At 39.3% G+C, this 27,612-nt stretch overlaps 1 protein-coding gene and 1 long non-coding RNA gene across 5 annotated transcripts in view; both read right to left on the reverse strand.

Moving 5' to 3' along the window:
- The window catches only part of fam110b (family with sequence similarity 110 member B), a 110,607-nt gene that overhangs the window by 18,527 nt on the left and 64,468 nt on the right, over positions 1–27,612 (reverse strand). The gene's annotated exons all lie outside the window — the stretch shown is intronic.
- LOC307019474 lies at positions 19,280–27,606 on the reverse strand. Its single transcript, XR_013802677.1, has 2 exons — positions 23,407–27,606; positions 19,280–23,186 (listed from the first exon to the last, which is right to left on the reverse strand). It is a non-coding gene; the product is annotated as an uncharacterized lncRNA (long non-coding RNA).

The raw sequence follows: 27,612 nt of genomic DNA on the forward strand, positions 1-27,612 counted from the left end.
AACAACATCTTACATTTCTTTTCACACAATACGTCTCCTTGCAGTATCAACACTAATTCGGCTGAATTTTATATATTTGATCCAATTGGTAGATAGGCTGTATTTACACCATAAAGGTGCACAGCTGATATAAAGGGACACCTAGTGGTTAAAGCATCTTATTGAATTTCATTAGTTTTATTATTAGATATTAATAGGATCCCTATAAAGTATATTCATTACTCGTTATTCTCTACTCATAGTTAATTAAAGACTGTATATAATGAATATTTTGCACATCCCTTTCAAGATTTTCTAAGGTTTATTGACATATCATATACACAAACGGTGTAGTTAAGCAATGAATTAAAAACTTGGGTCGCAGGTTCCTCAATAGTGCATTACAAGAGATCTATCAATGTGCATACCTCCAGCAATGTTAACTATGTTGAAGCAGTTATTTTAACTGATATTATACATATGTATTATACTCTTATAGGATGTATGTAGATATTTCATCTCCGGCCTTGTCAGGTATTGAACAATCAATGAATAAAGAAACTCAGAATTATTAAATATAAAACACAGAATTTTTGTGATTATACTAAATGATTTACAAATAAACACCACTGCATATTTACAACTGTTACGCATGCTGATGTAACGCAAATGTTTCCAACTTGGGATCAATAAAGTATATCTTATCTTAAGATGATCGATGGCTACTGCCAGGTTTGCAAAATTTGCCTCTGAACCTTGACAAGTGCATGTTTCAGGCTTATCAATTAACAACAGGAGGGGTCACAGACATAAGACCAGCTGTTAAATAAAGCTCTTCTGACCTTAGCTGGCATGTGGGTATATATTAATGCTGCCCATTATGAGCACAAGCAATTTTCACCCATTTATTAATTATATGTTTTAAATTTGAGTGTTTCCTATCCCCTCCAGGGTTGTACACAGTTTAATACTGGCAACTTCTTATTATGGGAAATACGAAAATGTCTTTTAAAACTACAACTCCCAGTAGAGACGTGCTATGGATAGAGAAAAAAATTTGCGAAACACAATAGCCAGCATGTGTATTTCTGGGGACGGGGTGGGGGAGGGGGGGACGGGGTGGACAAATCCAGTTCTGGACAGTCTGCCATGGTTCCATCCCATTTCAAGTGCTGTTCGACGCTTGGCGTAACCCTCGGAGCACACTCTCCAATCACAGAGCTTGAGGACTATAACGGGGTTTGTCAAGCGAAGCGGAGAGAATACTTACTTCCGGGTGTAATATTCTCTAAAGCAAATGAGCTGCTCCGACCCTCAGTCCTGACGGACTCCAACTTGTGTTTATTAATCAAACAAATAAATAAACACAAGGATAATTATGTGTTATTGTTGAGTAAATGGAGAATTGCACAGGGGAAAATAACGTATATGCCACAATTTTAGATGCGGATTTTGTTAAACTAATATGTTTGCGCTGTGGACCAACACTATACATTGACGGGGAAGGGGGTAGCAATAAAGATAACACCATTAAACAGTTACACAACATAACAGTAATAATATCGATAGCAGCCTCCCTAGCAACCACCTTGGTAACAATGAAAACGTTGTATGGACACAATTTCCTGAAGTAATCTTCGTAATAACTAGCAAACTAAAGATCATGTACATCCACTGCACACATAATCTGAAATAACAACTCATATTTCTCGCATCAAATGACATCAAAACGCATTTTAATGGCCAAACTAACTTTAAAAGAGGCATTTTCCACCGAGAATAAAACGAAGTTCGGCCATGTTTTTTTTTTCTGCAGGGAGAAATTTGAAGATCACGTGACATAGACGCCAGCCATTGGAATGAATGGTGAAAAAAAACGTAGGGATCCTACAATTTCAGACGCGTTTTTGTAGAAATACTACGTCCTACGTTGTGGACCAACGTAGTTATTACTAGTTTTTTGGGAGACTGGGTTGGATTGTCAAATCCCAAAACAAACCATGCAATATATTAAACGTTAAGTACTTTTTCAGGCTTAGTATAAATACCCCCAAAGCTTTTTGCTTACATGTATTTAAAAGAAGACCTTAACCAAAAGTATTATTTAATGTTTAAATAAAGCCTAATTAGTTTGTCTGTTTTGCACATCCTCCTATTAATATCTTTGTACATCCGGCACCATACTGTTTTATTCAGTTCTAAACAGAGCCTTCTCCGTTGCTGTACCCACCCTCTGGAACTCACTCCCCCAATCCATCAGAGATTCTTCCTCCCTCACAGCATTCAAAACATCACTCAAAACCCACCTGTTCAACACTGCATTCAACCACTGACCACCCCCCCCCCCCTATTTTTTGTTTTGTTTATCTCTTTTTGTATTTCTTTGTTTTTGTTTTATATTTTCTGTCAAAGCGTCTTTGAGTTTCTTGAAAAGCGCGAGACAAGTTCCATGTATTATTATTATTATTATTATTATTATTATTATTATAGCTACCATTTACAGTATCTTCTTGATATTTTCTATTCTATATTTATATCATTGACCTTCTACTTTCCTCCTATTTTGTATATATTCTTAATATTTAAATGTTTTCATAAAATATAACACATTCAAAAGTGCTTTACAACAATGAAAGACATTAACCCTCCGGTATCACTGTGGACGTTTTTGTCCATATGGGTCATTTTTCAGTTTTCATTTTGCAATAACTTTGGTTCTGTTGGTGCAAATGGCCTGATTTTTTGTAACAAGGCTATTTTCTCGATCTAGTTTGGAATTCCAATTTCAATTTTTCAAATCGGTCTTTAATTCACTGTGTAACAAATCGACTACGAAAATTAGTCATCCGAGACAAAAATGTCCACTGGAAAATCCTTTGATAAAAACATTATATTAAAAGGTTTTTTTCACAACTTGTTTGGGTTCAATCTTTAAAGCAACTTCCGCCCTAATAGAAAATACCAAAAATGTAATCATTTTCAGGATTTTAACCCTTTAAATGCCCTTTTGAATACATGAAACCGCTGTTTTTTTTTATGATGAAAACAGAGAAAATGAGTTATTTTCCAAAAAATACATATTTGGTGACTGGCTCTTTTTTTTTTATAACACTATACATTTTCGGGGTTAAATCTTTCAATCAACTTCAGTCCAGATCAAAAATACCAAATGTTAAATTATGTTCAGGATTTTAACCCTTGAACTGCCAGTTTGAAAACATGAATTTGCATTTTCTATGAAAAACATGCACAAAAAGGCAGTTATTTTCCATATAATAAATGTTGGGGGGGTCGGCTTTTTTTTTTTTATAAAAGTCTTGGATATGTCAAAGATTAGCAACAAAATTGATTTTTTTGCATTATTAGTTTTTGCACAAAATCAGATTGAACAAAAAACTCACACATTAGTCATTCGGGACAAAAATGTCCACTTCCAAAAACTGCTCTAAAATGACAACAGATTAATATTTTTAAAAACTTTTTGGGGTTAAATCTTTCAATCAACTTCAGTCCTGATCAAAAATACCAAATCTTATATTATGTTCAGGATTTTAATCCTTGAACTGCCAGTTTGAAAACATAAATTTGCGTTTTCTATGAAAAACATGCAAAAAAAGGCAGTTATTTTCCATATAATGAATGTTGGGGGGTCGGCTTTTTTTATTTTTATCACAGTCTTGGATATGTTAAACTACATTTATTTTTGGTGGATTATTAGTTTTTGCACAGAATCAGATTAAACAAAAAAACTCACACATTAGCCACTCGTGTCCCATCCACTCCCATTATAACCACATATTTTGATCTCTCCGCCATACCAGTATAAAATCATGCATTTTGTAATGTCAGGGTTTTATATTGGAGGAAAATAGTTCAATTTGTCCTTTTTATTCTATATCACAAGATGTGACATTTTACCATTGAATTACATGCTTGTCATTTCTTGGTTTCTTTGCCTGTTGTATAATGGGGCCCTGACAGCCATTGGAATACATGTATGAAACTAATATGATGTAGGTGTGTTGGTATGCATGTGGAAGAGTGGTGTCAGCTGAGAAATGTGTGTGTGTGTGTGTGTGTGTGTGTGTGTGTGTGTGTGTGTGTGTGTGTGTGTGTGTGTCTGGATGTACAGTGTGTTTACAGAGACAACAATATACAGTAGACTTGGTTTACAGCAAGTCGCAATTTTCGCCTTATATCTTTCTTTCTTTCTCTCTCTCTTTTTCTCTCACTCCCTCATTCCCAAACTCATACACACTCGTACATATTAAACCTCCTTATACAGATGTAGCGTTTCATTTCAGACGCCTACCCATGCGGATCCGTGATCTGCACGGGGTGGGCCCCTGCTGAAAAGGAACCCCCCCCCCCCCCCCCCCCGCAGGACTTGATACGCCCCCTTGATAAATAAATGTAATTTTAATGAAACCAGCTGCAATGGATCATGGATCCACCAGGGGGAGCCGTGAAAAGCTGCCACACTGGAACTCATGTGAAATAAACAGCTGATAGATCTACAGGTGTCTGATATAGCGAATATTTGTTAAGATCCATATGTCACGGATAGGATCATATTCTGTGCTAAATAAGAGACATGCAATCATTTAAAAAACATCACCATGTTTTTATTTAACAAAATAATGTTGTTTAATTCACGTAGGTGTAAGTACAAAACCATCGCTATGTTTTTTCATCAGGAAATGCAGCCCAGCTCAAACAAACGATTTTCGATCATCATCCTCATGATCATTTAATGTATCATATGTTTGCGAATTGAAATGAATGCACTAATATATGTAGTTTAATCCACGTGAGTTTACAACAACAAAAATAATCACATCCGACCGGAGGAAAATGCAGCACGGCTCTCACTACCGATAATCCTAATCCCACGGGCAAACAATAATATGTACAGTGTTAATAGTTTACTGTATTATTAGTGTCTAATATTACTGCTATAACAATCACACATTGAGTTGTTAAAATCAGACCGTTTCTTTTTTTTAAACAGTCTGAATTAAACGGCAGCTCTCAGGTGATCAGGTGTGTGTTTACCAGTGTTGGGACTAACGTGTTACAAACTAACGCACACAACTACCTTTTGCGGTAACTAATAACGTTACTAGTTAACCATTGCCATTCAGTAACGCCGTTATAGTCACTGTGATTTAAATGGGTGCGTTACTGCGTTACATTATGCGATCCAACTGAACCGAATCTCCCTGCGGATGTAATTTACAGGCGAATACAGCGATGTCCTCTCACAGTACCATGAAAAGTGACCAGAGAGGAGTGATGATTGGTTAACGCGGGATAACATTTTAGGGTAAGCCAATCAGAGACAGAGTTGGGTGGGTCTTGCCTTATGGGGAAAATACACAGACACACAAGCACTTGCTAAGGCTAACACACACACATACACGGTCGCGCCCACCACCAGCACACACACACTATGGCAGATGCAAGTATCAGCGAGAGCAGCAGCGCATTTACAACTTGGAGATATAATCACTATTTTCAATTTGTGGGGATAAAGGACGCACAAAATATTACGGTCAAATGTAACCTGTGTGCAGGACAGAAAGCATTGTCCACATCGAATAACAGCAATGCCGATCTCCTGAAGTCGCCAAAGACCCCACCGTCTCAACCACCGGCAGTGACCCAGATGGAGCAACACCATCATCTAAACAGCCAAAAAACGATTTTTTTAAATCGCCACATGTCACCCAGAGTCAACTAAACAGATTGATTGCTGAAAATAGTTTGTTTGTCTTCAGTGTCAGTCTGACCGTTTATTATTTATCTAATTGTTACTGCCAAAAGAGTGTAGTTCTTGTTTAATTGTTACACTGGCAAAATAATGTAGTTGTTAATGTGTACACTGTGGTGATTGACATTATTCACCCACGGATCTATGGGTTGGGGTATTGTTCTGCACGGACATTTTAGTGAACCGGACTTCCTGTTTCCGCCGGTCTTCGCTTCCCGGGCATGAAGTGGTTTACAATGGTTTTCAGATGCTAAATAAAAGTCTAGCTTGTACCTTTGATACCCCGCCTCCGACTCCCATCTCTCGGCACCACAACACTGCCAAAAGAGTGTAGTTGTTTTTATTTCATATTGCACTACTTAGAACTTGATTGTTGAGGCCACAATAAAGATGCCTGCTTTATTGTTATTGCACAGATTACAGGTACTGAGACAACGAAATGCAGTTTAGCTTCTAACGGTGCAACAAGCAGTAAAGTGAAAAGTAATGTACACAATCTACAGAATAAAATATATAATTAATTGAATGATTAATAAACAGTGAGGGGTATGAATATAGTAGATATACACAGCAGCCTGTGAGCAGTATTAACAGTGTGTATGAATATGCTAAGATATATAAAGTATGAACACAGTAAGCAGTGCAAGTATAGCATACATGCCAACCTTTCCAAATCCAAAAGAGGTAGGTTTGCGCGTGGCAAATGTGCACGCCCAAATTAGGTAATCAGAAGAAATGGAACCCCAGTAATCACATGTATAAACCATGTATTTAAAATATATTGCATAATTTTATGCATTTTTCAGAAAAAGTGGTAGTTTGGTAAACAGTGACATCAACGACATGTCTGGTCTGTAAAATGCCCGAAAAGTAAAAGAATGGGAGATAAATATCCCAAAGTCTCCACATTTTATTATATTTTTTAATGTGTTTCTGGTCCTCTTTCAGTTGAGACAGTGTAGATGAAGGATGTGTCAGGATGTAGAACTCTTGTGTGAACATTTGATAAAGCCAGGTTCATATTCTTGTTTCATGTTGTTGACATATTAGAGTCAAAGGTTTGCACAGAGCGAAATATCTGTGTTGCACCATAAATCAGAAAATACTGCATTAAAAAAGTAATTTCCTTCATTTTTCTACTGATAAAGTGTGATATAAATAATGTACAGGCTTTCAGATTGCTGTAGTTCACTAAACACATTAACGACATGTTTGGTGTTGAATATGTCAGAAAAGTGAAAGAATGGGAGATAAATATCCCCAAATCTCAAAATTGCATTATATTTTGTGTGTGTTTGTGGTCCTCTTTCAGTTGAGACACTGTAGGATGCTTCCGGAAAAGACCAAACACTGGATGTCTTTCAGTCGCCAAAATGTGTTTTCGAGACACTGATATTAACGGGGAAATCCTGCAGGACTCAAATGCCTCGTCGGGGGTAACGCTGCCTTTCCCGCAGCGTTACCCCCGGTCCGCACGTTGTTTCTCTTTCAGAAACACAGAGGACCATGGGCGAAGTTTGAACTTTAAGGTTGGGGGTGCCAAAAAATAACTACAAATGTAATGTATAGCTATAGGCTGCAACACAAGGATTCATACATGAAAATTGATCAGGATAGCCTACAGGCTACTGCAGGTGTGTTTTCATAACTAATATGCCCAATAGATGAAATTACTATGGCAGCGGAACTCGCCGCAAAATAAAACGGCTGCTGCGGCACATACTGCTGCTATAATTAGGCTATAACACAGAGGTCTGTAGGATCAATGTTCCCCAATGCTCACACACTTTTTAATGAACTGTATAGGCATACTAACTAATAACTGTAGGATATAAGCACAGCAGTTTTATCACATTTTGACCTAATTTCAGCGATGAAAACAAAGCCAACCAACAAAGTAATGACTTTTGTTCACCTTCATCTAGTGATTATGATCTCCATGCATTCAGCGTCTCTGCCCCACAACTGTCAGCAGCGGCCGCTAGCAGGACCGAAGCATGTGAGCACAACGCAAACGGGAGGATTTGGAGGATTTTGGTTTGAGCGTGGAGCGGTGTCTGCTGCTTACTGCAGCTGGCTATCCCCGGATGCAGATGCTGCGCAATTACGCATTTAAGCTCAACAAAACGAAATAATTTGAATGAATGGCTTACCTAGTGCAGCATCAGGCGCCTCTTTTTCCGGCTGGCATAGATGTCCACTATCTTCTCAACTGACAGTTTTGCAGTCAAATCTCCCTCAATGTGCAGCAGGGCCAGATCAGAAAATCTCTCCTGGATCATTGTAGTTCTCAGCCAGTTTCTGATCCTCCTCATTGCTGAGAAACTTCTCTCTGATGTCGCTGATCCAATGGGCAGTGTCAGTGCAAGCTGGAGTAATGGGAAGAAGTCTGGATAGCTCTCCTTGCTCACTTCGTTTTGCAGGTCCTTCAGGTTAATGGGAGATTGGACAGCACATTTTATCAGGTCCATTTCTGCTGTCACCAGCTGTGGATGGACGATCTTGAGGCTTGCATATTTTCTCAGAAGTGGTTCAATGCCTTTCTTCTCACACTTTATCACAGCATCACATGCCGCTGCAAGCTCCATGGCTTCACCTGAAAACCGTCTGTCCAACTCGGCCATCATATTGTCCAGCACAGGGAGATATAAATGACAGTAGATGGCGTGAGCCTCAAATTGTCCGTCTATTTCCTAATTCCTTTCATCTCGTTGGCGCTGCCCAAGTGTTGCCCCCACTACATACTGGTAAAGCGACAAAGGGGGTCTTGAACTTCTTTTTCGCTTTGCCATGGAGGGGGGGTCACTTTCTGCAGTGGCAACTGGCATGCCGACGTCCTCGCCAAACTGCTTGATCTGGCTCCATATGTCTTGCCAACCTTCCTCCTCTCCTCTGCGTTTCCTCAAGTGTGCTCTCAGACTGTTGATCGTGGAGGCAGCATCTGCAAGTGTTGTGGATTTGGACTGAAGTTTCTTGTGAACAACGTGCACAACCCGCAGTAGGTCCTCAAGGATAATGAGGCAGGCGATGGTTTCTGTGGTTCTGTGTCTCGGTGTGTCGGTGTTTCAGTGTTTTTGTGTTTTTGTGTTTTCGTGTTTCTGTGTTTCTGTGTTTTCTGTGTTTCTGTGTTTCCATGTTTCTGTGTTTCTGTGGTTCTGTGTCTCGGTTTGTCGGTGTTTCAGTGTTTTTGTGTTTTTGTGTTTTCGTGTTTCTGTGTTTCTGTGTTTTCTGTGTTTCCATGTTTCTGTGTTTCTGTGTTTCTGTAGTTCTGTGTCTCTGTGTTTCGGTGTTTCTGTGTGTCGTTGTTTCAGTGTTTCTGTGTTTTTTCAGTGTTTCAGTGGTTTCAGTGTTTTCTGTGTTTCCATGTTTCTGTGTTTCTGTGGGGGTATAATACGCGCGTTTCAATACACATGTATCATACATCTTCACTGTTACCCTCCCCTTGTTATAATGAAGACAACAGTGCATGTGAAGGACTGTAATACACATGTATCAGACACGCTCCCCTTGCTATAATGAAGACAACCGTTTTTAAAATGTAAAAAACACTTTTTTTAATAAAAAAAAAAATGTCCTATTTACATTTAAACATTTTCACACACAAAATCAATAGTTATACTGATTGTAACATCACCAGGACCGTCTCCAGCTTAGAATTCCCCAGATTACTGGAAATATCATGATGGAGTTTTTTCACTTCAGTCAAAATATTCATGTGTATGCTGTTTTTGACACAAAGATGCATTACATCTACAAACAGAGCATACAATGAGAGCACATGATACACTTTTGATGTTTGTTTCATTTCTTCGGTAATGTTACAGAATGTTTCGTAAAATGAAGATTCCAGGACCACTTTAAATGTTTAGTTTACAATCGTTTCCCAATGACCAGGAATAGTACTGCCAGAACGAACGATATCCAAAATGTCTTCTAGTTTACAAACTTCAGCCATTCTGTTTACACAGGGATCACTATTCACTCTGTTTTCAATCGTCCTCATCACCACACTTATTAAAAGGGTATTGACTACGTTCTGATCAATATATACCGAGCGTTTTGCATAGTAGTTCCCCATTTTTATTTTACTTTAAACAAAAAGTCAATGTATCGAAAAAGAAAAAATCCCTGGCTTCAACCAACCGCAGGTTATTAGTCTTCTTCTTCTCCATCCAACTCGGCATGGATCTTTTCAAGTCTCTCCTTGAGGCGTCTACAATTTTTGAGATTGTGCAGAAAAGCCTCCGAAGCGCCTTGGATCCTCCAATCATCCGTGAAAATTTCTTTATCAATAAGAGTCTGGTCGATCTCAGTAATGAAGTCGGTGAGCCAGAGTCTTTTCATTAACACGTTGTAATTGTTTCTGAAGAAAAAAATCGGGCCTGTCATTCAGACAATCGTGTTGCCTCTGGCCGGGGTGACTGACTCGGCATCCGTTGCATATTTCTTCTCTGTACCGATGTATCACCCCCTCCACAATATCAACCAACACTGATTTCACTGTGTCCATAAACAGAGACGTCTTGGCCCAAGGAGCAAAATAAGCAGCAGTAGTACTGCAAGATTCGGGTGTCCAGAATCGTGGTGATGATGGTAGTCCAGGAGTTTGTTCCTGGCTGCAACTCGCGGGGGGAGACTTGGTTTTTCTCAGATCCATAGCTAGTTTTCAAACTGTCGTCTTAGTGGGGTCCTTAGTTTTAGATGCTTTGCTGAGTGGAGGGAGGGACTTATTGCATTGAGTGGGGGGGGAGTCATCTGTAGAATTGAGAGTTTTTTCACCAGTATAATGTCCCTCGCTGTTTGAGTCTTTTTTTTTAAAGTTATTTTTTCATCTATCATTTTCAACCAAGCAGCAAGAGGTCAAATTTAAGAATAAGTAATAGTTTGTCACGATTTTACGGGGGATAGTCAGAGCGCAATGTCACATCTTAAAGACAGCTTGAACTGGATAAATGGTTAGTCTTCAAACATACCGTACATTCTGCATGTTAGTATATCATGCCAATTGGTTTAGACCCTACTGCCCTAGACGCATGCTTTCAATAGGGAAGTCACGCTTTGGGAAGAGGTGTTTCATTTCACAGATCCACCTTGATTCTTTTTGTGCTGGCTGAAGGAAGAGGGACGGGGGAGGAAAATTCAGAGGATGAAGAAGCAGAAAAATAACTTGTTTTGTAAAACGGGCAGCACGTCAGTTTCAAGGAAAAGATGACACCGTGTTTATGCATGACATGCAAAATATCTTGAAGCCCTACAACCACAAAAAAAAAAGATTGTGTTAAAAATATGGCAAAAAGTCGTAATATTGTATAATGTATTGTTTCATCGAAACAGTGTTAAAATCACAAACTTGCCTTTTAGAGTCGCAGTCTTTTACAAAAATTCTGTTTTGTTAAGAGCTACCAAAACATAGAAAACATCGCAATTATTCCCAAAACAAACTGGGAATGGGGACATCGATAACATATTTTAATGTTTAATTTTCTTCAGGGCCACCGTAGTGCACATTGATGAACACTTTAAAACAAATATAATGCTTACAAGTGTAAATGAGCCGGATTTTAGCTTTGAGCTAATTTCCATCTGTAGTCCCGTCACATACAGCATATAAGAACATGAAATGTATATATATACAGCAAAAATAAAATACATGATATGCAGAAAGAGCATGAGCAGCATACAAGCATTTACCACATGGCAGTACATTGTATTAGCTATGATATATAAAGTGCAAGATAAGATAAAAGCAATACATAAAGTGCAAGAGGAGATACCCCTGTGTTAAAGTGCATTTATTTAGCGGTGATTACATGTCTGTTTGTTGCTCAACCATTCTTTAAGTTGACCTTTAAAACTATTGAGAGTGGGACAATCCCGTTTCTCATTTGGGGGGCTATTCCACAATGAGCTGCCTTTAATGGAGAGGACATTTTGTCCAAAGGGGGTCCGTCTGTGGTGGACTTCACAGTCTCCTCTGATTTCTGACCTAGTGCTGCGTCCAGTGTGTTTTCTGTGGATGAATTCCCCCAAGGGGAGGGGGGGGCCAGCCCATGTAAATATTATTTTTTTTTAAAAACATACTTTTAAAAGACATACAAATGTCAAAAACTCAAGAAATTGTGATTTTCAAGGATGGTACAGTGGTGGTATGACTGTGGCTTTCTGTCAAACACCTGGATAGCTCTCTTGAACAGCTGTTCTATGGGTTTCAGGTGTGTGGCACAAGCAAACGACCAGTTTGTAAAACAGTATTCAATGTGGGATAGAATCATACAGTGGAGGTATGACTTTGCAGCATTGACAGTTAAGAAAAAGGTCTAATTTGTTTAAAATGTTGCAAGTTGAATTTAATGGTATTGGATACTTTCTGGATATGTTTCTTAAAAAGTCAAGTGCGAGTTCCAATATGACACTCCCTGTTCAAGATACTTGCACTGGGAGACTAGTTCTATTTCTGCTCCATTTAAAAATACATTGGATCCTTCGATTTTGATTGATCGTTTACTGAACATCGTCGTTGAGAGTTTTTTCACCAGTATAATGTCCCTCGCTGTTTGAGTCTTTTTTTTTAAAGTTATTTTTTCATCTATCATTTTCAACCAAGCAGCAAGAGGTCAAATTTAAGAATAAGTAATAGTTTGTCACGAGTTTACGGGGGATAGTCAGAACGCAATGTCACATCTTAAAGACAGCTTGAACTGGATAAATGGTTAGTCTTCAAACATACTGTACGTTCTGCATGTTAGTATATCTGGCCAATTGGTTTAGACCCTACTGCCCTAGACGCATGCTCTCAATAGGGAAGTCACACTTTGGGAAGAGGTGTTTCATTTCACAGATCCACCTTGATTCTTGTTGTGCTGGCTGAAGGAAGAGGGACGGGGGAGGAAAATTAAGAGGATGAAGAAGCAGAAAAATAACTTGTTTTGTAAAACGGGCAGCACGTCAGTTTCAAGGAAAAGATGACACCGTGTTTATGCATGACATGCAAAATATCTTGAAGCCCTACAACCACAAAAAAAAAAGATTGTGTTAAAAATATGGCAAAAAGACGTAATATTGTATAATGTATTGTTTCATCGAAACAGTGTTAAAATCACAAACTTGCCTTTTAGAGTCGCAGTCTTTTACAAAAATGCTGTTTTGTTAAGAGCTACCAAAAACATAGTAAACATCGCAATTATTCCCAAAACAAACTGGGAATGGGGAGATCGATAACATATTTTAATGTTTAATTTTCTTCAGGGCTACCGTAGTGCACATTGATGAACACTTTAAAACAAATATAATGCTTACAAGTGTAAATGAGCCGGATTTTAGCTTTGAGCTAATTTCCATATATAGTCCCGTCACATACAGCATATAAGAACATGACATTTATATATATATATATATACAGCAAAAATAAAATACATGATATGCAGAAAGAGCATGAGCAGCATATTCAAGGATGGTACAGTGGTGGTATGACTTTGGCTTTCTGTCAAACACCTGGATAGCTCTCTTGAACAGCTGTTCTATGGGTTTCAGGTGTGTGGCACAAGCAAACGACCAGTTTGTAAAACAGTATTCAATGTGGGATAGAATCATACAGTGGAGGTATGACTTTGCAGCATTGACAGTTAAGAAAAAGGTCTAATTTGTTTAAAATGTTGCAAGTTGAATTTAATGGTATTGGATACTTTGTGGATATGTTTCTTAAAAAGTCAAGTGCGAGTCCAATATGACACTCTCTGTTCAAGATACTTGCACTGGGAGACTAGTTCTATTTCTGCTCCATTTAAAAATACATTGGATCCTTCGATCCTTAAAACTAGAACACTGATGGCTGGCTTACGCTACAAACTTCATCACCTTTTAACAAGAGAGTAAGTATATAAAACGTTATTTTGTATATTTTACACATCAGCAGAAACAGAGAGAGATGGCAGGACACTGTGTTTTAGAGAGAACCCCTCCCCCCTGCGTCAGCAAACGGCTTGCGCGGTAATACCATCGCCCAGATGGTCCGCTTTTAGTTTCCCAGACAGTGCTTGTCAGGACTCTTTTCACTTCTGGCGGCGGGGGGATATTTCCTTCTTCTTCCTCCACATTGAGGGGTAACGGTGAAAACTCTTCTTTGATCTCGCTTTTTGTTTGCGTTTCTTTGCTTTTTGTTGCAAATATCTTGTACACCGCTGGTTTCACAGTATTTTCTTGATGCACTACTTCTTCCGATACAATGGTTGCGTGGAGATATCTGGAAGACACCAGAGTTAACACAGCCCAATCTTTTGAGGTCAACGTCGCTTTAACACTGTGGGGTCCATATGTTTCTCCATTCTTCAGATTGTAGAAATGCAGTTCATTCGCCATATAGTTGAATACGTATCCCCAAACATGTTCATTTTCCAGAAGCCATTTCTCTTCAAGATCTTCGACCGGAGGTGTTTGAACCCGGCACAGATACTGCATCTGTTTCTTGATTGGCGCTCCGGACGGATGGCGGTAAGTTGTCACAGGCGTCTCGCTGATTAAATCCATATCAAGGCGTCTCTTGGCCATTTTTTCTTTTTGGAAAGATGACTTGATGATTGGAAATGACTGGCTTTTTATCTGCACAGGTTTTTTTTTTTTTTTATCTCACTCCACCCCCTCGGTCTTCTGACATCACATAATTGGGGCGGGCCCTTCTGTCACTTTTATGCATACTAATGTGATGGAAGCGGCATTTTGTTTTAATAAACTTGGGGGCGGGCCCACCTGTCACTTTTTATGCATACTAATGTGATTGAAACATTTTTTATGATACACCATAAGGCGCAACAGTGGGGGCTTTTCACACCTGTGAATACACATCAACCCCCTCCTATCGACGGATCTCACACCTACTTGGGATATCACACCTACTTGAGATCTCACACCTCGATCAAAGGGGAGGCGGGACTTAGCTCATTTGCATAACGGGGGGAGGTGTGACCTGTCACCTTTTTATGCATACTAATGAGACGAAAGCGGGATGAATATTACTACTCGTATCACAGGAATGAAATGACCATCCAGCCAAACTACACATATTTGAAGCTTTGGCTTTGCAGCCAGGTGTTTTTATTTACTTCAAGGAGTGTATTATGTCTGTTTGCTAAAGAGACATTATCAAAGGACTTTGAAGTTCCAAACAATTCAAAACATCGAGGTCAAGCTTGTTTAAGATCATACATCTGTTTACCTCAAAGACACATGAAACAGCACAAATGAAAAACAAAACGCCATGAGAGCACACTTACTCCTGTCTCATTCTCACACACAATCACTTACACACGCACAAGGTATAAGGAGGTTTAATATGTGCGAGTATGTATGAGTTTGGGAATGAGGGAGTGAGAGAAAAAGAGAGAGAGAGAGAAAGAAAGATATGAGGCGAAAACTGCGACTTTCTGTAAACCAAATCTACTGTATATTGTTGTCTCTGTGCACACACACTGTACATCCAGACACACACACAAACATTTCTCAGCTGATACCACTCTTCCACATCCATACCAACACACCTACATCATATTAGTTTAGGGTTAAAATCCTGAATATAATTTAACATTTGGTGTTTTTGATCAGGACTGAAGTTGATTGAAAGATTTAACCCCAAAAAGTTTTTAAAAATATTAATCTGTTGTCATTTTAGAGCAGTGTTTAGAAGTGGACATTTTTGTCCCGAATGACTAATATGTAACTTTTTTGTTCAATCTGATTTGGTGCAAAAACTAATAATGCAAAAAAAAATCTCTGTTTTCATCATGAAAAAAACAGCGGTTTCATGTTTTCAAAATGGAATTTAAAGGGTTAAAATCCTGAAAATGATTACATTTTTGGTATTTTCTATTAGGGCGGAAGTTGCTTTAAAGATTGAACACAAAAAAGTTGTGAAAAAAAACTTTTAATATAATGTTTTTATCAAAGTATTTTGCAGTGGACATTTTTGTCTCGAATGACTAATTTGCGTAGTCCAATCGAATGATACCGGAGGGTTAAGAAAAAGGCATTTTAAACAGTCATTAAAAAGCAACACAATCTACCTGCATTGCATTACTTTAAACATGTAATAACGTGCTTTACTAAGTAGGTGGTTTGGGTTAAAAAGCTGTCAAGTTTATAATGTTAACAAAATAAAATATACTGCTGTTTTTGGTTTAGTTTACGACGGATATATTTAGTTATTGTTTTGATATTTGTAAAACAAAAGCGATGGAAAAAACCCACAGCAACACAGAAAATATGGTCTTAACATGACACAGCGGTCCAGTAGTTAATAAAAAACAATAATATCAAAACAAAATATTACTACTAACTTTATTGTGAAATTCAAACTGAACGGTAAAAGAATAGTTTTCGGTCTATTCTGAGCCCGATCTCTGTAGATAAATAAAATAAAGAACTACAACAGATGTGTAATATTTAATGCAGCCGAACCATTTATTACAATGCATTCATGTGATGACTTTCAAAGAGTAAAGCAAGCACTGCTGAATAAAGTATGATTTTATCTTTTAGGAAACGTTTTTTTTTCATATGGAATGCAGTTGGAGGTCAACCAATCACAGAGGTTGAGAATTAATTACGGCGTTTGTCAAACAGATTACATGGTGTAGTCCTAAACAATAGCTGGGTATTCTGGGTAGTGTAGTGTCTTCTGCCATCCTTTACTCCGAAAAAATATTTGTTTCTCCGAATCGAAGGGGAAAAATACAAAAGCATTGCACACAATTTAAACCAATATGTATGCAAGAGAAGAATGTATGTATGTATGAAGACAATATATGTATGCAAGAGAAGAATGTATGTATGTATGAAGACAATATATGTATGCAAGAGAAGAATGCATGTATGTGTGAGAGAAAGTATAGTGGCAACGGAAGGAGTATGGTTGAAACGGAAGGCAGGTCATTATCGCGCTGTGATTGGCTCAGAAGGTTGAGCGGGGCGGGCTCATGTTCAGAACTACATTCCACACCTATGTCCTACAGCGCCCTCATGCGTTTCGAAGTGTAACTACACGACAAAACAGTGTAGTGTTTTTTTCTATCCTTGTTAATTAGACAACATTGATTGGTTTCAATTGTGTACGATGCTTTTGTAATTTTCCCCTTCGATTCTGAGAAACAAATATTTGTTCAGATGTTAGGATTAGGCCGAAGACACTACACTACCCAGAATCCTCAGCTATCGTTTGGGACTACACCATGTGCTTTGCTTGACAAACCCCGTGATTTGTCCTCAATCTCTGTGATTGGATGTTGGAGTGGCTGTGCGCAACGTTTACACCAAGCTTCAAACAGCATTTTGAAATGGAATTAAACTGAAACCCATCGACGGTACACTATTCAAAACAGGAATCGAACGAAAAGTTTACACCAAGCGTCAAACAGCATTTTGAAATGGAATGAAACTGGGCCGTGGTTGGACCTTCCAGCAGGACAATGATCCGAAGCACACCTCAAAATCTAAACAAAAATTGTTTACTGACAGCAGAATAAAGGTTTTGCAATGGCCATCACAGTCCCCGGACCTAAATCCCATAGAGCATTTGTGGGATGAGCTGAAGAGGTCCACAAGCGTCAACCTCGGAATCTGAAGGATCTGGAGAGATTCTGTATGGAAGAATGGTCTCAGATGCCATGTGTTCACCTCATCAGCATTAAAGGAGAACACTCAGAGCTGTAATCCTGGTAAAAAGGAGACTGCACAAAATATAAAATGAAAGGGTGCCAATAATTGGAGCACACATATTTTTGAGACAAATATTTGTTTCATGTTAAGAATGTAATGTTTCTTTCAATTATGTTGCCTCAATTAAAAGTTAAATTTTTGTTAATAATTTGAATTAAATATCATGACGAAAACCAATAAAGACATTTTTTGCATCTCGTTTTGCTCATTTTTCTAAAGGGGTGCCAACAATTCTGGAGGGCACTGTAAAGTCCAGAGTCAAAGTCAAAAGCTAGCACCGTGTGTAGCTAGCCTGAAGGCTGAACTTTAGGAAACTCTGAATCATGTAGACTTTGAATGTCAGAGATAGTTTTCTGGTCAGCTAATATGATGTCATACTCTCACCAGGACAGATACTGGTGTGCATGGGGATGTAGGAAAAGGGAAGGAATGTGTATGTCTCAATATGTGCGGCTGTCCTGATATCAACTTTATTTCACACATGGTGCTGTCATTTTTAGACTCTAAAGAAACCTAGAAATGGATACAGCAGGGCTTATTTTTTTATAAAATCTACTCAGTGTAGCAGTGTGGCTTTTATTTAGTATAAAGCTGCTCAGTGTAGCAAGAAGCCAACAAAGTTCAACTTCTGAAAACCCTGATTATCCGATGTTCACAAGTAAGCTTAATAGCATTTTGAAGATGAGCAAAGACAACTTTCACCGGTTGTAAAGTTATTTAAAGTGTTTGGGGGCGATTGTGAAAATATTGGAAGTCATAGATGATAAACGTTGCACCCACTCCTATGCTGTCACATAGGGCTGTGCGATTATGGCAAAAATCATAATCACGGTTATTTGGGTCAATAATTGATATCACGATTATTTTGACGATTATTCATTGACCATTTATTGAACTTTAAAACAAATAATATTTTACCAATAAACAAGATCAACACATATGTCGGAGCGCACTTCCAAAACCATACTAAACATATATTAATATGATAAATAAAATAAAATTAGACAAAAAAAATTAAATCAAATATGTTGCAGTGCACTGTCACAACCTACTGAAAACTCCTTAACATAGCCAACATTTTGGTAAAACATATTCAACATATTCCACTCAGTTAAACGTTGAAGGCTGGCCAACCGTCATGGTCCAGAAGTAACAGGAAATAAATGTTGAACTACAATTTAAGACCAAATAAAAATGTTTTGGCCACCATGGCAAATGCTGGGTAGGGCTGCTCATGTCATCTTTTAAAGATTGTGTGCAAGAAACACCAGCCTGTTTACATAGTCTGGTTTCAGAGATGAGCGCAGGCAGGTGACAATATTGCCACCTGTACTGAAGACCCTCTCTGAAGAGGAACTTGTGGCAGTGCTGCCACATATGACACAGGAAAAAAAGAAAAGACTCTGAACCCTTTCTTTGCCATTATATAAAAATAGTGTTGCTACAAAAGTATAAATTAGGCTTACTAATAAGACAACTCAGATCTGAAGCTACACAGGAATCTGCTGCCAAAGTGCAATAAAAAAGACAAAATTAATAGAATCAAACCCATTTTTTGTTGCATTTTATTAGAGTATAAAAAGAAATGCCTTTAAAATAGGTTGCAAGCAACACTAGTTTATTAACCTGAATTGATAATAGACTATAATCAATTTAAGTTTGCATTCTTCAGGGATGCAAACACACGTATGGTGAAAAAAGAGAGAACTATTCGAAGCAGGAAAAAAACAACGTAATATACCATCTGACAAAGGCCTGCGCTATAATGCTTCAATTAACTGGCTATTCTTTATAATATACTCAGATCAATAGGAGACAGAGATGTTAAGTTATAAATCAAGGGTTTTTATTATTATTTACAGCAGGGGTGGGGAACCTTTTTCCTTTCAATTTTTTACAACATCCTCAGAGGGCCCTACAAATTATTGAACTGCTTAAAAAAACTAAAATCACAGCCAATTAATTTGGCCTTTCTCTCATGCTGTGCAAAGAAAAAGCTACCTCTTAATCCAGATATCTCACCATGACTCATGGTTGTGGCAGAAAGATATGGACACAAGATGTGTGCAAATGTATTTAGTATCCTATCCATGTGAACATGATTTAAGTGGGGGGGACCTAACCTTCTCTAGTGGGGTCCGGGGGCATGCTCCCCCGGGAAGATTTTTTTTTTAATATTGAAGTTAAAAGCATCAATCTGGTGCACTTTGAGAGCAACATGAAGAGATCTATGGATACATCAACATCCATTATGAAACAGAACTGTAGGCAGATTCTTCTTTTTGGATATTTTACACATTTCTCCCCTTTTAAACTCTATTCTTGTTATTTTTAACAACTTTTTTGTTACTGTAATATTGTATTCTATACCTGTTTTTCATAAAGACTCTAATGTCTCATTAATAACTATAATGATCATATCAAAGTGTGCCTTAACCTCACTGAGCTGAGGTTATTTGAGCCTCTCAGGAGAGAGCTCTCTTCCACCTGGTTGTAGAAAAGCTCTTTAAATTCGTTAGCATAGCTAGCTAACCAGATGCTAATAACAGATCGCCACTGTGCTTACAACTAAAGACAGCCACGCAAACACTGCGGTGTGTACGGCTCCTTATGGGTACTGCAATATTTGAAGAGCTGGAGCGGCGTTCCGGTGCTCTCCGTCAGCACTCTAGTCTACACTCCTTTCCGACGAGACATATACCACGTGAAGACACGTTACGCTCGTGTTGTGTTCAAGGTACCTGCCCTTGGCCAGGAAAAACAGGCACTCGCTTGTTTAATTATTTTGCGGTCTAGATTTCTTCTTCTTTTTTGAAGTGAAAAGTTGTCCGTTAGTCGGATTGACGGACGGACGGACCCCCCCCCCCCCAAAACGAAAACTCTTCGGTTCTCCGCGAATTACACAAGTCACCCAAATCAGCGTTAAAAAAGCGGGAGGCGCCGAAAAGCGACTAATTTGCATCACTGATTCTTATGCCATTTTGTACAATAATTATAATGAATAAGTTCAAACAAATTAAAACTTACAGCTGATTAATAACGGTATCTAACTTGAGTTTTTATTATATCAAAAACCTGTTGAAATGCTACTGTTATTTTTACTGTTCCCCAAAAGCGCGTCGGCAGCCTCCAGGAATGCCTCTTTTACAATTTCGCCGTCTTTGAAAGACTTCATGTGTTTCGCAAGAACGTGACTGACACGATAAGATGCTATAGAGAGGCGAAGTCCCGCCCATCTACATCCGACCCATGGGACCCCGGAAGCGGAAAATTATACATTGAAGTCAATGGAGAGAGAAAAGTCATATTTCGATCCCGTTTGAATTGTGCCACGAATGACACATATGATGTTTGTCAATTTAAAAGAACATTTTGCAAGTCAAAAAAAAAAAAATGTGTTGTAAAACTGTGAAGTTACACATTTTTTTGTGTGAAACCTAAAGTAAACATGTATTATTTTAAACTGTATTGAAGTGAACATGTATTATTGGGGACTGTTTTCAAGTAATCTATAACCTTCTCAGTTACACTCACTGACCCAGATACCAGAACACACACATATTCTTTTCAAGGTTCTTTCTAGGGCCAATATAATCTCAAGCACCAATATATCTGTGTACAATGTTTGATTGTTTAGGAAAGAATAGTTTGTGTGAAATATTCCTTGGGAAAGTAAAGGAGTGAATCCAGGTGCAAGATAAAAGATTGACTCTGTCCTTGTTTAGTTCCGAAGCTCTCACGCTCTGTTCAGAACTCTGAAGTGAATCCAACCAGTAAGAACACCTAGGGGAGTGAGCAACTCCTCCCCACGGACTCTCTGATTCGCTTAGGAGTGAAATCGACCAATTAGAGATTTGGGGGGGGGGAGCAGCCGACACAACTCTGCCCCCAAATATGTCTATGAATACTGGTGTTTATTCATGCACGATGCCCCCTGTTTCTGACTGGCTGGTCCCGATATCTGTATCGCACGGCAGTAGAGCGGGGAGCCTGGAGTGCTCTGTTACAGGACACTCTGTATTTTGTATTGTTGTTTTTTACCATTAAAATCAGACTATTGTTATAACTTTTATTCCGGTGTTTTGAACTCCTTCTCTTATTAATGTGACCAGGCTCATCTAACGGACGGCGCAGAGCGAAGGTGGGCTTTAAGCCACCACCACTGTGTTTTCTCCTACAAACCGCTCAGTGAACTATAGGTCCCTGGTCTCGCACAATACGCGTCACGTCAAAGATGGCTGTCACGTTAGCAAATTTCACCTGTTTCTTTCAGAATGAGGCGAAAAAGTATAAAACGAGTTGAAAATCACTACAAGTCTGGGCATGTTGAGAGCTGTACATACACGAAAGGGGAGTTAGTCGGTTCTATAAGAGCCAGCATGCGGGACCGGCTTTACAAGGTTTCAGTGAGTAATATGAGTGCAATATTTAACGTTAATGTCAGCTAGCTAACAAGGTACACTAACATGTTTTGTTTTAGCAACTAGTTTTCTCCTTAAGAACTTCGTGGTCTCTGTGTATGCTGTGGATAACATTAGTGTTCACAAGAACAAGATACACTCCCGTGTTTTGTTTTAGTTGCTCTTCAGATTGAAGCGGCCAGTTTTATATCGACTATACTGTATGTGTGATCTCCTTTTACATCTCGTTGTGTCCTTTGAGTTTATTTGCTGTGTGTAGATTCAAGGATTTTGGTTATCTTGTCAATTTGTTTGGTTATCTAGGCACAGCTGTGTGTGACTCCCTCTGGTACACTGGTATGTGTTTTCCTAATGTAGAGAGCATTGATTAATTAATAAAATACACACTGACTTTAGATCCTGACCAAATCCTTTTTTTTTTTGATCAAATGTTTTTCAAAAATGTATTGTATTATATAACAGCTGCACATCACAGACCGGAGTCTCTGCTACTTTGTTGTGTGGACCACGAAGGAGGCGATAATCATCCCCATCCCCAAAGACCCTGCATAGCATGGAAATATCCTCCTCCTGGAACAATTCTACACCCAGCATATGCTCCCTGTGTTGGCCAGTAGAGAGGAGGACATTTAAATAAACATACTCTTAACACCCTCGGACTCTGCGTTGTGTTTCGTATGTGTGATGGGGTGTTATGCAGAGGGGAGGAAAACAGGACACAGCAGATTGGGATTGTGGTGGAAATGCTGAGCAGTTATTTAATTGTTGCATGTAATTATTATTATACTGCGTGCTTCTTAGTTATTCCATCTTTTGCTGTAACATGGATCTGTATGTAACTCTATTGTTATCTACCACACTTCCTTCTACATCACACACCATCATTATACATGATGGTGTATATAGGATATATATATTTGTATACATATCTGTAAATTGTATATTCTGCTTTTCTCATCTGGCTCCCTGTCTGCTCGTCTACAATGAGAAAATTATATAATTAAATACTAATAATCATTTCAACCTGTTATTACCAATATCTCACAAATTCTTCATGTAAACTTAAGAGCACAGCTGTATGTTGAGTGTCAACTTTGCTTGGTTCATCTTACTGGGGGGCTGCTACATGGAATGTCGGTGCAGTCCACAATAATTTTGCAGCTGAAGGCAGAATGAATGTAATATTGACTCAGAATGAAGCACAACTTCATGTCATACAATACATTGACTTTATTTGTAATTGTGTAAAACAATATGAGTATTGATTAGCAAGCAGGACCTGCAGGAACAGAGAATGGTGATGGATGGAGCTGGGAAGAGAGAAGAATAAAGAAAACAGATCAACTTTATTATCGGATATTAAAAATTCAATTTCAAAACAAGTTGCCGCTCCTACAGTTTTCTAGTATGTAAAGATGATTTCACATGACCAATGCAAAATATCACACTCAATACATGTGTGTCTCTGGGGGGTGCATTGTGCCTTTGATGTATATAAATAATATACCATAACCAAATACTATTACGTACAGTGGAAATCAGGTTGCCAGAGCAGGTCAGTCCAGTGTGCATGTTTCTCAGGGTCTCAGCAGTTACAGGTGAGGTAAAGAAAATAAAAGAGAAAAAGGTCAGTAACAACACTTTAAAGTAACAACACTGAATAATTATCTATTTTAATAATTTTCTCTCAGTAATCACTCAACTACTGTCTTTCCAACAAACAGATTGACTCACTCTCACTATCATCACAATGAAACACGTCCAGAAGAATGTCATGCAAAGCTGCCTGCCTTCCTTCCTTCGACTCTCCCTGAACTGCCTGATCTTTTAATGTTCAATGTTAACCATTTGTGCAGATAGCATGAAGTAGAAAAGATCCCCGATGCTAATGTGGCGTTAGCCTACCTCCCGCCCCTTAGCACCTGGTGGAGGGGGCGATAGGCTACTCTTCAAATGTTTCACAAAATACTTACCATCATGACTACTCTTACTGTTTAACATTTTGGTTTACTTCATGTTAAGGCTAATACAAATGACAAGGCTAAGTAATGTAATGTAATGCTAACTAACGTGCTCGCTAATAGCTAGCTAGCTAACTTGACTATGTTCCATGCAAAACATGTATATTACCTGATATGTTTGGTCCTGGTCCTTTCACCAGACGGGAAGCGATAGAACGAGCGAGTGGTATGATCTCTTTTGTGATTACAACCTGGTACAAAGCAAACAGGCATCTTGTAAAAGTTAATTTATTGGAGCAATCTCTTATATTTATTGGAGGGAATAAATCAGTTATGAGATCTTCTTCTTCTTCTTTGCTTTAATTGCGAGTCGCAACCAGTCTTGGAGCATTATCGCCTATGACATCACTTACGCGACCCAGAATGCGATTTGGGATTTGTAGTCTTTCTAGTTGCGTATTTTTCATAGTCTTATATTTCAACAGTTTTACGACAAACTGTGACTTTTTACGGTATCAAAAGATAACTTTTCTCTCTCCATTGACTTCAATGTATAATTTTCCGCTTCCGGGGTCCCATGGAGGCTCCCGGAAGGGGAGGGACTTCGCCTCTCTATGGTAGCAGCCTTGCTCTTGTTGTTGGGCCTGGTGAAAATGGACTGCTGTGCATTTAGCTGTCCTTTCAGGTCCTTCCCCTTTTGGGAGCGTAGGGCAGAATTAGGAGGGAATTCCGTCTCGTAGCGTTTGTGCACTGTTTTGAAATGCCGCTCCTAAATTACCCTTCTTCGATAAAGCCACACTCGCATTGCAGATGAGACAGGTGGACTTTGAATAGGAATAGATAAAGATTATTACAGATAGATAGATACAAATAATCATCCTCCCACTCGGAGTGAAAATTATATATTTTGGGCTTTTTTGCTTCTGCCATAATTGCGGTCTTGTGTGTGTGCGGACTGTCAACTCCTGTTGAAACGGACAACGTCAGCGAAATAGTGCCCACTGCCCACCAGCCACGCCCCGACAAACGGGGTGACGCCGGCCAATCACAAAGCTTTGATGCGTTGAAGTGCATTATTCTGGCACAGGAAGATTATGGTACAGGACATTAACGATATAACAGAATATTGTTGTTCTATTTTTAGACACATCTCGCGATCGACTGAGAATCTCCCCGCGACCCTTCTTTGTAACGAGTTGCTGCTCTTGTTCTGACATCTTCGCTCGCGCTGAACACTCACAACACATGTCACTCCCACGTGGCCGAGTGGGCTTTTAGGGAGGGGCAAAAGCGCACCCAGCAAAATAATCGTATTTTGTCAATTATGCTGTTTTCATAATCGTCGCAAGCCATAATCGTAATCCCGATTAAAATACGATGAATTGCACAGCCCTACTGTCACATGTTCTGTTGGTTTGATTCCAGCACTGAACTAGGCCATATGCTTCTAGTTCACTAAGGACAAACAGCACAGAAAACCACACACTCCTCCGTCCTGCAGGGGTGAAGCATCAAGGAAGGCTGAGCCAGCCGAGGGTGACACACACACACACACACACACACACACACACACACACACACACACACACACACACACACACACACACACACACACACACACACACACACACACACACACACACACACACACACACACACACACACACACACACACACACACACACACACACACACACACACACACACACACACACACACACACACACACACACACACACACACACACACACACACACACACACACACACACACACACACACACCATTTGGATTAGGAACATGTGTCCTGCTCATTTCCTGACTAAGCAGTATCAAACAGAGAAAAGGTGCAACAGCAAATCTCTTGTCTACTCTAATATCCTACAGATGTTTGTCTCTGTTCCCTACCTGTAAGTTCCCTTTTCATACTGAATTCACTCACATCATGGTCTGGCAGACAGGAGAAACACTCTATGCTACGCTTGCTGTCAAAAAACAAAGCTAAGTCTCACCACCACTCTCCCCCTCTCTCACATGGGAGTCACGAGAGAGTGTTCCTGCCCGGGACCTTTCCTCTCCCAGAGAACACTTGGCTGTTGTTCATCTCTGTCTTTATGGATTGTATTGTCTTATTATTGTGTTTACAGCTGAGATGGGAATCCAAAGTCCTCACACTGCATAGTTTAACTCTTTAAACACTCTCTTTTTGATGTCTTTGTGTTAGCACGTAGCATTCATGAAATTAGTGAAACGGCTGTTGAAACTTAAAGATTGAATTGAAGTACAGACTTCATTAGTTGTACATAAAGCAACAAACAGAATACTATCATAAAATGTGCAACAATGATTTGTTTTAAATTCACAGGATGAGCAACATCAGAGGAAATCTACCTTTCAGAATGATTGTGCCCTTTAAACCAGATGTGTATCCCTGTAGTTGGGTTAGACTGTGGAATTCTTTCAAAAGATGTTGTGGGGTTTATGAACATCTAAGAAAATGTATAAAGAAGGATGAACTAGACAGAAGATGTCAGGTTTCTCTGATGGTAGATTCTTGTGTTGACTATTTCGTTTCCATGTTACCCCCAGTTTCCACCGGGTCCGTCTGCGCCGCGTTACGGCTGCGCCGCGGCGGTTGTAAGGATCGCGGCCACTCTAGTCAATGGGTGCTATTCCACCACACTCGCCACTTTACGGCTAGACGCGTGAAGCGTCCCAGAAGCGGCTCGGCGCAGCGCTTCTCTAAAATTAGGATGAATACATCTTTTGCCGCGGCGCAGCCGTAACGTAAGGTCAGGCAGGCAGCCCCCCCTCGCAGGAAGTGGAAAGGTGAGCATCCGGGCCAGGCCCATCCCCCACATATACTAATTTAGCAGACCCCCCTCCTTCATCACAACACCTCCACTACGATACGCACAATGGACGAGGAGGTTTTCATCATGGAAGTGGAAAAACACACTATTTTATATGATGTAACCAATGCTTACTACAAGGACAACATCAGAAAGGACAAGGCCTGGTTTTTAGTCGCTGCAGTTTGTGGAGTGGAAGGTAACAACTACATATCAATGTTTTAAAGTTAATTAATACCCGAATTAAACCCGAATCAATAACAAAACTGCGAGCCTGCACGCACGACGCTACGCTTCTGAAACGCTTCTGGGACGCGTCCGGTGGGTTATGGCGCTAGACCAAAACCGCGGCGTAGCCTTGACGCGGCGCAGACGGACCCAATGGAAACTGGGGGTTACTGTTAGTATTGGTTGTAAGCAGCTGTGATTGACAGACCATTGATTTTTGAGTAAGGGGTCAAATAAGACATTCTTCTTCCTGCTCCTTTCCATCATGGGCTAAAAAAAAAAACTGCTTATGTGTTCATGTTTGGTCTTCAAATAATTGCCATGAGTGGAATAAAACTATAATGTGAACAGTGGATAGGAGGTATACAGCCGTGTATGGGCTGCTGTGTGTGTTCCAGGGTCAGATCTGTCAGCCTGCCTCACCAGAGAAGGGCACACATTGAATGCATTGATAAATGAAACATCAATGGCTGAACTCTCAGTACGCTTTATGGTAATTGGCCGGGATCATATACTGAAATGACTCAGTTTATCCATGAGTTAGCATCTAATTGTACAAACATGTCACCATCTCTCTTCACTTCTTCCATTTCCTCTTGTTTTATGTTTCTCTCCACCACTCCCCACTTTTTTTATTCCCTCCTGTTTTAGGTCTCTCTCCCATGTATCAGCTCTGGGCATGCAGCCAAAAATCAA

Source organism: Notothenia rossii, assembly GCF_949606895.1.
Source record: "Notothenia rossii genome assembly, chromosome: 9".
Classification (NCBI taxonomy): Eukaryota; Metazoa; Chordata; class Actinopteri; order Perciformes; family Nototheniidae; genus Notothenia; species Notothenia rossii.